The sequence below is a fragment of the Dermacentor silvarum genome, chromosome 10 (assembly GCF_013339745.2).
Source record: "Dermacentor silvarum isolate Dsil-2018 chromosome 10, BIME_Dsil_1.4, whole genome shotgun sequence".
NCBI classification, from domain to species: Eukaryota; Metazoa; Arthropoda; class Arachnida; order Ixodida; family Ixodidae; genus Dermacentor; species Dermacentor silvarum.
Window position 1 is genome coordinate 73,843,022 of NC_051163.1, and position 13,376 is coordinate 73,856,397.

The following is a 13,376-nucleotide window of genomic DNA, read 5'->3' on the forward strand; positions in this document are numbered from 1 at the left end:
TGCTTTAAATATGTCAGGTGCCTTTTTGTATTATAATGTTTTTTTTTTTTTTTTAAAATGGTTGCACTCGACCTGCTCAGCTGCACACTAATGATGATCACAGTTAAATGGTGATGAGAGGGTGGCAGTTGCAGAAAGGACTGCAAAAGTTAAGGCTCACCCTCTAATTTAATGCAAGCTAATAGCATACCACTTTTACAGGCACGAAGGCAAACATTTAGATAAGAATTTCTTTTCACGACTTCTGAATAACAAGCTAGCTCTAAATATATCACAGTATTTATCACCCTTAACTAGCACACCCACCCGACTCCACCAACCAAATGCGCTGACGCCATATTTTGCTCGCACTGACCTGTTTCAATTTTCTTATTTTCCAAGAAGCCTACATGATTGGAATTGCCTTACTGAGGCAATTAGTGATCAGATTGCGAGTCACCATTTTTGAACATGCATCTGTATTGCTCTTTTGTTGCTATTTGTTTTGGATTTTGCGCCTTTGTTTGTATTTGTATTGTCCACCCGGCTTGGAACTCGAGCCCGCAATGTTGAATAAATAAATAAATAGTAAATAAATAAATAAATAAATAATAAATAAATAAATAAATAAATAAATAAATAAAAGTGTTTAGTGCTACCTCGTTATAAACATATTCATTCATATACCAGATGTTCCAACACAAGGAGCAAAACGTACTTTTGTTATGAGTACAATAGTTTTTAATTGGTCTACTCTGTGCAATAACACATTTTCAAATTATTATCGTTTGTATTTTTTTCTCCGCTAACGGAACCTTCTTCGTTAGGAGGCTCTAATGCTAGGACTACGACGAGTCGTATCCTGGATGCTATAATGACACAAGAGGTGGCTGTAAGCTGCAGCTGGCTGGGACGAAAACGGGAAAAAGGCTTTCTCTGCACTCGCATTTTGTGATGTTATCTACAGTAAGTACTCGCAAAACAATATAGTGCATGTTTGTACTGTCTCTCGTTGCTATATTTCAACGGAGTTTTTTTTTTCATACTCCTTCAAGAAGAGATGCCTACAGCAGGTGAACGTGGTTCACGTACATTGATTGTCTTGTTTTGCATGTCCTGCATATTACTTTATTGTACTGCGTTAGACACAATGAATAATTGTTTGAAGCGTCTTTTAAGAGTACACATACATCTGAAAATATTAATGTATCTGGCAACAAGTGTCAGACCAACGATTGCGACAGCGAACAAGTCCGAAATTGAAAATGTCAATATTCAGCTCCAAGGTAGTGCAGTGAGCGCATTTATGTTCTATGTTTTCAAGTAATTTACTACATAAGAAATGTACGTAGGTTGTTGGCCCATAAGCATCTCTGAAGTGCATAGACCCTTTAATAGAATAGCGCATAATTTTCAATTGATTTAATGTTATTGGTGCTTATAATTGGTCTCCCCCATTTTGGGTTCGTGCCACGCAGACACATGTATAGAAGCCCTAATTATTCCATGAACAAGCATTAAACATTGCCTTCGGCGTCATGGCATTTCTGCCTCGACATCTCATTGCCGTTGATATTTTGGCATAGCTTAAGAATGGTGGAATTGATAAGCGTAAAGTGGAGTAGTTAATTACCTGCGCCACTCATGCCTAGCTTCGCATAAAATCCAGCATGTGCATTGGATGTGCGCGATCTTTTTACAACCATTTTGACAACTTCAGGTGTCTAGAGCATGATTAGGAGCAGGAATTGTTGGAAGTATTTTTACATGTGGCGTAAATATAGATAGGTGCTAGGTCATTTGGGCTTGGTTTGATGCGGGATGCCCGAGCTAATTTGGAAAATTATTTAGCCACATTGCGTTCGTTCTTTTCAGATGTACCTCTCAGTGACGAGGACGAAACAGACGGCGGGCAACCGTGATCTGCGTGTGTCCCCTTTCTGGACATCTGTTTGCGTAAGATACAACTGCACATATGAGTAACACGAGAACAAGGTGAGGGCAGGAGCCAACGTTTCGACAAATGGACTTGTCTTCTTCAAGGCAACATATGCTCTCCTCGGCACAGTATATATAGGTAGGGTTCTTCTAAAGGGGAGAGAAGGTAAGGCGGGTGGGTGAGGCAACGAGCGAGAGTGTAGAATTGAAAAGAAATATAATGGACTACTGATAGTCGGTGGAGGGGTTTGAGGCAGCGCTGTGTGTTAGCAGGTTCCTCTTTTCATGCAAGGGGTCTGGACAAAGGGGGGGGGGGGGGGGCGTCTGCTCGGCTGGGGGTCAGTGAACTATCGTGCCTACCAGGGAGAATAAAAGAAGCATCGGAAAAATGGTGTTTAGGCGCACAAAAAAAAGGTGGTAAACGGGGGGGTGTTGATATACAGATAAAAGGACGAAGACACAATGACACGTCAACCTGCTAACACACAGCGCTGCCTCAAATCCCTCCACCGACGATCAGTCGTCCATTATATTTCTTTTCAATTCTACACTCTCGCTCGTTGCCTCACCCACCCGCCTTACCTTCTCTCCCCTTTAGAAGAACCCTACCTATATATACTGTGCCGAGGAGAGCATATGTTGCCTTGAAGAAGACAAGTCCACTTGTCGAAACGTTGGCTCCTGCCCTCACCTTGTTCTCGTGTTACTCATCGCCTTGAATCGCCATCTTCCGCATTCCCCTTGTTTTCCCTGAACTGCACCTATAGTTTCATTGTCTGCGAACTTACTGTATTTTTTGCGACATTGTGCCTGATTTTTTAACCAGAAAGCTCGGTGATACTTTTTTTACATCCACAGTGTTTACTGTTTCTGTCAAGTAGTGCAATACACACATTTTCGATTGTAGAGCACATGCTCGAGTACATGAGCTCATCCCAAAATGATTCCAATTACAAAGCTTTTCGTTTTTAAATTAACCTAATTTGTAAAGAATTGCCCTCTACTACGGTTGCTACTTAGGTCTGTTGGTGTTGCCATTAGTACGTGTAACGTGCGTTGCACGTAAAATGCACGTAGAGAAGCAAGGAACGAAGATACACCGCACAAACGATGCCTATCGTCGTACCTTGCTTCTATCCGCGTCTTTTATGAGAAACGTGGCATATAATAATCGCCCTCTAATTGCAGTGTCAAACAGTAGTGCCTTGGAACACGTCCCGTCGTCATCCTAAAATGGTAATCTATGTACCCGGTATGTTATCATTATCTACTTGGGATGGACAAATGGGCCAGATCGGGAGCCCTCAAGGATTAAGGCAGGAGATCCTTTAGGATGTACAAATGCCCTCACGCCGACATCCCGCAGAGACTTCCTGGGGATGCCTTTGCGTTTTCTAGGGGCCAGGAGCTTTCTCGTCTTACCTAAGCCTTTTTTGCACTTGGAAACGTTGCTCTTGCATTCAGCGTTGTCAGCAAAATGTTCACAGCTAACGTTCACGAAGCTGAGATAAACTGAGCTTCAGACGCGTCTAGTACACTTTCTGGAATGAAAGGATTAAGGCAGGAGATCCTTTAGGATGTACAAATGCCCTCATGCCGACATCCCGCAGAGACTTCCTGGGGATGCCTTTGCGTTTTCTAGGGGCCAGGAGCTTTCTCGTCTTACCTAAGCCTTTTTTGCACTTGGAAACGTTGCTCTTGCATTCAGCGTTGTCAGCAAAATGTTCACAGCTAACGTTCACGAAGCTGAGATAAACTGAGCTTCAGACGCGTCTAGTACACTTTCTGGAATGAATATGACAACACTAGTCCCACGAAAGGCTGGCACGAAAACCACCTTACTGATGTAAATAAACCTTCAGCCATGTGGTCAATCTGCTTTGGTGGGCAGTTTATATTTTAAAGTCTGAATAAAATCATGTCATGTCGCCTTTATGTTCCCGAAAATTGTGACTGGAGTAAATGAAATAATGACATTATTTTTCTTACATATATCGGAGTAAATATTTAAATTTGATAAGTATACAGCGCAAATCACGTATTAAAACACCCACATGGTCTTTTGTTTACAGCGATACCATGAACATAGCAATGAAACCTGAAAGTGTTTTACAGGAAGAAAGCGCTGCCGTTGATTGAAAAAGTCGCAGTTTCGCCCAAAATGGGAAGCATTGATCAATTTGTAAACATTCGCTTGCCGTCTAAATTAACAAACATGGTGTCAGCGGGCACAGCAAACATGAACACACCACACTGTGACCGTGGACACGCGTCGTCATAACGCTGGCGTAAGGAAAAGCCGCAACACCAGCGAGCGAAGTGACCTTCGTGTTGTTGTCTATCGCTTCAACGCCAACTGGTCGCCGAGAACACACGGCACAGACAAAGCTACAAGCCGCTGCCCACTCTCAAGATACGGCCGCGCGCCAGTTATTAGCCAACTTGAAGAATAGACAAATGAATAAATATGCCAAATAATTTCTGCCAAATCTTGCAAGTGTAGGAAAATTCATGAAGGGGAAGCGGGTCGATCGCATAGCAAAAGTGAATTCGTGAACTGAAGCGCAAGTACACTGAATATGGAAAGTGAGTTCTGCTGAGTTTCCAAAGGGAGAAAAGAATCAGTGAAATATCGAACGTTAATTCATACCAGCTACGAAAAAACAACTTCGCAGTTGAAAAAAAATTTGGCATAAATTATTAGACTTAAAAAATGGGGACATGAACACGAGAAATTTGTTTGGCGAGATTCTGCAACACGGACAAATGTTTAGTTGTAATCCAGCCCCGTGCGCGTACCTTGAAACTAAAGAAGCTTAATTTTTCATGAAAATTTCGCACTCGTATATGGATTGAACGTGGGTCCAACGCCTTTCAAAATTGGTTACTACGGGTGAGCTAGCTGGGAGGCTAAGAGATCACTGAGCGAGTGCGGATAGCCTTGCATAAATCCGCAAGCCTCGAGGAACGTGTATGTGTCCAAGATTTTCATCGATTTGGTTGCGTCAGTAAGTTATAAAAACGTTGAACAATACTTTCTTGTCGAGAGATTGCACCTTCAGCTAATCTATTGTCTCTTCACCCGTGCTAAACAGGAAACGAGCTGGTCGAAAAACGAATGCAAATAAACGATAACTGGATGGACAGGGGCACTGAATATATGGCAAATCAGACGTACGTAATTCCGAAAAGGTAGAGGAAATTTTATGAAAGCTATAAATTATTGTTCACATGGGTTCAGGGCGAAGGTACTAAGATCACATGTATAGGGTCTCCAATATAGGAAAGCTGTGCGGTTGAAAAATGCGTCCTGGTCGGGGTCCTGGTCGGTGAAGTGGCCAATATCCAGGAGAGTTTGCGAGAAAGCCCCTAAGGTAACTCATTTGGGTTTCTGGGAAATAAAGCCACTCAGTAAATTCGTCCTGGTCTGGGGTTTGAACCCGGGACAGAACGCCTTTCCCAGGCTGACGCTCTATATCTGAGAACCAGTAGGCTTGAATATCGGAAAGTGAAGGGCAATATACAGTTCCAAACAAAGACACAAACTATAGCAAAATATTCTGCAAAACTCATTAAGCCTGGAGGAAGGCTTATGAAAGGAAAAAAAATTGTGATCCAGCTGAGGGTTTTAGCAAGCTGCAAAGGAAGCCCACGAAAGTTTTTCGGAGAATGAGCTTTACGGTTGCATCCGTCTTTCCTGCACTTCTGTTCCGCACCCGAGCTAACCAGGAGACAAACAGACCGCCGAGCGAGGATGAATCTATAGAAAATTATTACAAGCACAGCGACACTCAACATGGGCAACCTGCTCCCCCGAAACTCGTAAGGTGGAGGAAGGCCCATCAGAGGGAAAAAGGTCATCTAATCAAGTTTAGCACGAAGCTTTTTCCGAAAGAAAGCTGTGCAGTTGCAAAACATTCTTCCTCCTCCGGGGATCAAACCGGCAATAATGTATTTGATGGGTGGTCGTTCCACATCTGACTTAACCAGAAGGCTAGCAGATACATAGACAAATGACAAATTGTCTAAGTACAGGCACAGTGAGTATGGTAAATGAATTCTGTGGAATTCCGCATAGTAATCCAGCCGAGTCTAGCACCGACCTAAAAATTCTTACCGGCCGCAAGATGCGCGAAGGCTTACAAACGTGAGAAACGGCAATTCTGCCGCGGCTAGCAGAATCAATTCAAGTGTTCCTGCACGTAAACAGAATGGGCGGTTGTGAAATACAGACAGAAGGTACCCATAAATTAGGGGTGCCGAATGGAGTAAGATAGGGGCCCACAGAATGAGAGGTTGTGAAAAACAGAAGATAACCATAAATTAGGGGTGTGTCGAAAGGAGTAAGGTATAGGCCGAAAGTTGGGAGAGCCGTATGCGATGTAGGACCATGGCAAATGTAGCATGCAGTAATATCTAACAGAGCAGTTTTGAACGTTTTGTTAGCAGCCATGCGGCATCCATAACAAAGTCCTTGACATACGAAAAAAATACATGTGACTTGTCCGTTTGCGCGCAGAGATTGCAGTGCTCTCAAACTTGCCACGAATGAAGGAACAGAGAATTTAGAACGGCGTGGTGCAGCTTATAAATGTGGCTTGTCTACGTCTGTCTCGTTCGCCGTCCATTGTCCGAGTTCGCGCTGTCATAAGTCATTGCTTAAAGATGATCATGGAAAAGACGCAGGCGTTCGCTGCGCCATTTACGGCACTAGCATACTTGCTCGCGACACAGTGTACAATATCCACAAACGGACTAACACACGGAGTGCATCAGAGCACTGCAGTTACGACGCACAAGCAGGCACGCACGTGCCTGCTTGTGCAGTAAGTGTTCCTTAATATTGGCGAAGTTGATTAACTACTATTTGCCAATTATGCGGATACAAAGAAACCCACTTCGTAAATGCATGCAGTGTAACTTAATGCTTCTTATAAATGCATGCAGTGTAACCGTATTAATGCATCGAGCTTCTTTTAATTCAAAGGGGAACTTGAGATGCATGCGCCAGGAGAACAGCTCTCCCCTATCAAGCGCAGATGCATTTTGAGGAATGAAAATAAATATTCATTGCTCGTATGCACTTATACCCCTGTCACACCGCACATGTATTGTCATTTGCAGTAAGTGACATTCATACCGAATGCGGTCTTGCTATTGTGCTGGCCACCATAGTCTTGCGTTCCCAGTCTACACGGGTAAACAAAATGGCATTCGCAATTGATGGCAATGTTTATCGGCAGGCTGCTATGATAACGAGACCTTACAAATCGTGCCTCTTGCTTACATATTTTCACTATATTGTTAGCAATGCAATGATAAACATTGGGTGGTTATTTGAAAATATATTACACTTCGTTTCAACTTATCGATTTTGTCTTTTTTTGCCAAGCCCCTGTCGTCGAGATTACACAAGTCGCGCGTGAATGAGTTCGGGAAACTCATTCAATGGGCGAATGCCATTAGCTGTGAATGTCATTCACTATGCCCGTGTAGAAGCAACAAAAATGGCATTAACACTTAATCTTATTCGCTGCGAATGACATTACACGTGCCTTGTGACAAGGGTATTACAATGGTTGCCATACTCTCAGGCGAAAACTTGCGGACATAGTAGCTCACAAATGTGTCCCGGAGGCTAAGAGATCACTAAGCGAGGGCGACTAGCTTTGCATAAATCTGCAAGACTCGAGGAACGTGTAAGTCAAATTTCCTCGATTTGATTGCATCAGCACGCTATAAAAACATGTGGTTTTCTCAAAAAGAAGCTTCTCGGTTGAAGAATACTTTCTTGTCGGAGAATTGGACCTCCGCGGTGACGTCTCTTCACCCGTGCTAACTAAGAAGCGAGCAGGTCGAAAAACGAATGCAAATTAAACGATAACTCGAAGAACAGGGGCAATGAATAGGGCAAGTCAGACGTGCGTAATTCCGAAACGACAGGGGAAATTTTATGAAAGCTCTAAACTGTTGTTCACATCTCCAATATAGGAAAGCTGTAGTGTTGAATAATGCTTCCTGGTCGGGAATTACAATCTAAAGTGTTTCCTTGGCGACTTGTGTACATAGGCCGAAGGCTTGTCGTTTTCGTCAGTCAGTTGGTTTGAGTGATTTACAAGGAGTATTCTCAGAAACTTCTCGGCAATTAGATTTGCGGATCTTCTCGCATGGATGTCGTCAACACCTTCAGGGCAGCTCAAAGTGGGAGCGTTTGTAAATAGGGCTGGACTGCTCTTCCTGCATGGCAGGTGTTCGGAGGCTTTATCGAAAAAAAAACACTATCTTGTCCGAAAGCGCTAAAAACTCAGGCTAGAAATCCATTGCTTGGAAACTGGTGAAAAGTAACATCGGGTGTTTTCCCGGAACGCGACTTGCAATATGGAACACAGCAATACATCACACAGCAGTTATATACCGATGCGCAATGAACGGCGCTAAGTCTCGGCTGTGGCTGCGCGTGCTAAAGGCTGTACGACCGTCTTCAGGAGCCCACAAATTACTGAATACTGAACAACACTGACTGAGCACCGAATAAAATGCGCGGGAAAACGATCGTGCGAGCGTGAAGGCAAGCGCATGCACGCGGTGGAAGGGGAGGAAGCGTCAGGGTCGCAGCGCCCCTACCGCCGACGGGTGGCGAAACGTGCTGAGAAACTCTCCCATAAATTCCCCGACGGGTGAGAAGGCCGCAAGAAGCGAGCGCGCGCGCCAGTCGAGCCCGGCCGTGAACGGATCCTCAGCAAGGAAGAGTTGGCAGAGCTATGTCGTATGCATGCCGAAAGGGCTCGATAACGTTTTACTGCCACGGAAGAAGGTTTATCATGCGCAAATAAACGCATGCTCACCGGCAGGTGCGAGTAGCGAGGGCCTTAGCCACCTTCTATTCCTTTCGGAACGGGGTAGTCTGGCTATTCAGAAAAATTCAGTTTTAATGCTTTTTTTTTCACGTACATGTCACTTTGACGTGGTGAGTTATCGCTGTTTTGTGATGTCACGTGACAGACAGTCGAAGTTGGGAGTGGCCTGAAAATGTTTTGACCAATCGTGGAGGTTGATTGCAAGAATTGGAATCAAAACAGTTTGGGATCATTTTACGTTATATGGCTCCAATAAGTGAAGAAACAGTGCATTTTTACGGTGAGTTTGATTTCTAAACTGGTGTCATTCTGGAAATTCATTAAAAGAGGATGCGCCTGACAAGCTCGCCGGCTGCTATTTGTAAATTTCAATATGTCTCGTAAGTAAGTAAAGTTATTTGTGAACTTTAGTTAATTAGTTGAATATGTATTTCGATTTCCCATGCTACTAATTTCCGCCTCATCGAATAACCCTGCCACAGGAGACTTCTATAAATTCCTTAAAACTTAAAAATGAACCTGCATAGTGTAAGGTTAACGATTTCCTCGCCATTTAATAGGTATTTGTATTGGACGTTTCCGACAGGGACCCTCCTTTATTAAAGCCGGTTCCCAGCCTCCACTATGTTTTTGAAAATACTCACAAACACTGATGGCGGCACACAAGGTTGTCATTTGCACTGAGCCGATATCTACACGACGGTGAGGTGGTCTGGGAAACGTCACCATTCCTTATTAATGGGCAGGTGTGCCACTATCACAAGTTCGGTATTTTCACGAAATCGTGTTGCTTTTTCCCGTAGTGTTTACGTTTCACATGGCCAGCCGGCCATATGTTGTAGCATTTCCGTTGAGAAGGTAGTGCAGACAACTCTTGTGATTTCATGAATAAAGAAAGGTAGGCGGACAAACCAGGACACAAAAAACAAAGAAAACATACACATACACGCTCACTACATGATGTAAATTGTGACACAATTATGACACACACACAATAAATTATCTTCATGCTTCCAATCACGGGCACGTACGGGCACTCGCCAAAGACTTAACTGTATAAGGCACAATACCCCTTTGTGTATCGAGGCTTGAGTTACGCACGTCCTACCACTTATAAATGACGTGCCAAGCCTCGAGCATGCATAAGGCGAGCCTGGCTGCTTGGATGAGTGAACAACGCGGCACTTTCTGCGGACTTCACAGTGCACTTGCAACGGCGACATTGCAACGAAAAGTGACGGTGTTTCGCCGGTCAAGGAAGCTTTATGCTCAGTGTCTGATTGCTCTAACGACCTGTCTGCACTGCTTAAAAGTGACCGCAGCTAACAGCAACTTTACAAACAACATCCGCACGACGTTATGCGAACTTGTTGGTATGCTTTACATAACACCTATGACGTCTGTTTGTGGAGTATGAGCTTATTTAATAGAATTAGGCTTCAAAGTGCTGCCCCAGCTCGAACTTGAAAAGTCGCCACTTTATTATATTCTATGTGACCACAGTCATGCAGTTTCAATTGATTTGGTTTGCAGATATGCTACTTGTGAACGATAATCGTTGCCAGGCTGAATATTTTCCTCCTGAAGAAGGTGCATTACAAGAGATATCTTAAGGTGCGCACAAGCATTTTCAAATGGCAAACTAAGGCAATTTATTGTTGTGTTGTATCGATTTGATTAGTTTAAAAATAAGTGTGTCTGGGGCATTATTAAATTGCTAGATAGCTATGTGACCAAATCGGCATACTTTAAAAAGTAAGCCTTTCATCACAGCTTTCAAGTGGGATAAAAAAAAATTGGAGGCAGGTGGCTACAAGCGATATCATCGTGAACTCCCAAGTGACAGAACAACAACACTTTGTAGTTCTGGCATAAGACAAATTGAGCATAAGTAAAAGCCTTCTAGTGCACGTAGGAATAACCTCAATATTTATAGAGGAAACGTCCGACAGCTTTAATTGAACCAAGGCACAAAAATAACTCAAGAAAACAGAAATAAGTGTTAACATAATTAGGATGGCTTTAAGTTTATGACTAAGAACGATGTTGGCCAGTGAAAACAATGCACAAATATATCGCTTTGCACTACCTGACTAGCACAAATCGGAGTGAGCACAAGTTGATATCCAGTTACTCGTGTCTTGCGCAAGTCGAATTAATGTTATGCTTATAAATTTACTAATTCGACGTTCCTTGCCGTGACACCACTGCTCAAACTTTATTCAACCGCCGGTTGTCTGCAACATGCATTATATGATTTGCCAAGCTGTATTTATTTCTTTTAAGGTCCACTACAATGTGGCCTGCTCCCCTTTGAATATGCTCTCTAACACCATTGCTCTCTAATACCACTGTCCTCGTGGTCACGTAACGTTAGGCAAAACTTTTTTTGTCTCTCGTTACGCGGTCCTTAGCTTCTCAAGTTTATTTGCCTGCCCATTGTGTTTCTATGCAAAAGAGTGCAATGTTTGCACACTTTTGTTTTTAAGCTACCACTCATAATATGACAGCTTACCGCAGCACGTGAACGAGTAGGCGGAAAGAAATGCGTACTATGGCCTTATTTTTTTATCAAGAACAATTCCTGCTGGGCATCGCGGGCATTTTCAACGAAAGTACATGTGTTCGCTACGCACGAAAAATATGTGTACGTAATTTATTCAAGATTCTCGTCTGAGTAAGTGAATAGCTTTCCAATTTTGCCGAATTATCTGTTCAAGGTCATGAACCACTTAAATTCGTTAATAATGCCAGCAAGGCTTGCAAATCTTAATCTTGCGACGTTTCGTGCTGCTAGGCCCACACGCGCCCCACGCGACGTGGGGTTGGCACGAGCCAATTGGTGCTTCTCAGGCCACGGTCCCATGTCTACCGATTCGTCGGCACTTCTCGCACGAGGTTACGTGATCTTGTAACGAAAGAAGAGCAACTGGGAAGGCTTTGTGGAGAAGCCACCTATCATCAGGCGGAAGCGCGACTGCCTTTGTGAGGAATAACGGCACGGTTGCAGGTCTGCCATATAACTGAGAGACCACTGCTGGCCGTGCGCTGTAGTTTGGAGTACCCTGGTGTGGAATGTGTTTACTACGCTGTTCTCCCATGCTCCAGAGTTCGCTTGCTTTGTAAACATTGAGTGGCGCTCGCAAGGATGGTAAAACTATTAGGTTAACGCGATGGGGTCTGAAAAGCCCACGTCGTCACAAACTCGGAGAGGAGAAGCTATTCGGGACATCGCCGCTGCAAAACTTGAACGATACGGCGGGAAGGAATGTTCGTAGCTTTGGCGGCCGTAAAAATGGAAGCCAACATGAACAATCCCCGCGCATTGTGTCGTGCACGTTAGGTCCACCAATTCCTCTTTCGGTTCTAATGCACTTTTACGTTTCTGGCGTCAGTGGTCAGGGCGCTGCTACACTAAAGGCGACCACTCGAAATTGCGTTGATACGTGATTCTTCATAGACCCTGTTCGAACGCGTTGTTTTGTGCAGAAAATGCACTCTCTTTCTTCAATAAACAGACTGTACATATTGTAATCTTGCGTTGTAGTGCGTGAGCACAAATTGTAAAGCGCTGTGCATTTTTCCGCACCCGTTTTTGACTACCGATTTATCCTGCCTACATTTAGTTAGGACCCACCGTGTTTGCTTAATCTTCATGGTGTTCGGCTGTTAATTAAGCACGATGTGCACGTTAAGGAACTGTAGGTGCTTCAAATTATTCCCGAGTCCCCCATCACAGAAGGCCTCATAATCAGATCGTGGTTTTGGCCCGTAAAACCTCAATTTAACTTTTGGTTAGCATGCCTGCCCTAACCTAACCACTTTAAAGAGTTTTTCTTATTTAACTTTGGGACTTTATGTATAGTGGTTTCGCATACAGTGCTAGAGTTCATAGATTATTTGTTGATGTACCATATATACTTTTATTTTATTTCAAGTTACTTTCTGGCCTTGGTATTTTATTCTTTATATTCGTTAAATATGATGTTTTTATTCATCGTTGATATATATACTTTTTTGTATCGCTCTACTTACTCTGTCCCAGTATTACACTAGGATATATGTTAATAAATAGCAAGAATTTTAACTCTTCTGCTCCGTCAGGGCATACCTACGTTATCGCACGGTGGCAATCTGCTACCTCAGCATGAGGTAGTACTAAGCGATGTCTAGTTCTGCTATGTTTACCATTTTCCTGTCCTCAAGAAGTAACTATAGTCAATTCTTGATGAAAACTTTGCGCTCCTCTGGTTTTGGAGGATATCATATCGTCATACAATCACACTAACTTGACCTTGTTGTCAGCACGCCATACGCTATAATGTTACAGACCACACAGACATCGCTGTTACCCCATCAAAACCCTTTTTGTACAAATATGCTACAAAGTCCTACACATTATCGAATTTCAGCATATCTACAAAGGCTATGCAGATTGCGCCCCGAGGCTTACTTTAACAATGTCGGTAGAAATTGCACTATGACTATTCTAATTTCACTTATGTCACGGCGTTGGTTTCTTTTTGCAAAGATTTTTCCCCTACAGCTTGCCCGAAAAAACGCTGTGGTACCGAGGTGGTGTAGCACTGTAACGTATTCCCT

At 43.4% G+C, this 13,376-nt stretch overlaps 1 protein-coding gene and 1 long non-coding RNA gene across 2 annotated transcripts in view; one reads left to right on the plus strand and one right to left on the minus strand.

The window, feature by feature from the left end:
• Positions 1 to 13,376, plus strand: part of LOC125940785 (uncharacterized) — an 847,616-nt gene that overhangs the window by 725,733 nt on the left and 108,507 nt on the right. The gene's annotated exons all lie outside the window — the stretch shown is intronic.
• LOC125940786 (uncharacterized) overlaps positions 9,473 to 13,376 on the minus strand; it is a 46,945-nt gene continuing 43,041 nt past the window's right edge. Inside the window, exon 7 of the long non-coding RNA XR_007463992.1 lies at positions 9,473 to 9,647. This is a non-coding gene — a long non-coding RNA (uncharacterized LOC125940786). The remainder of the gene's footprint in view (positions 9,648 to 13,376) is intronic.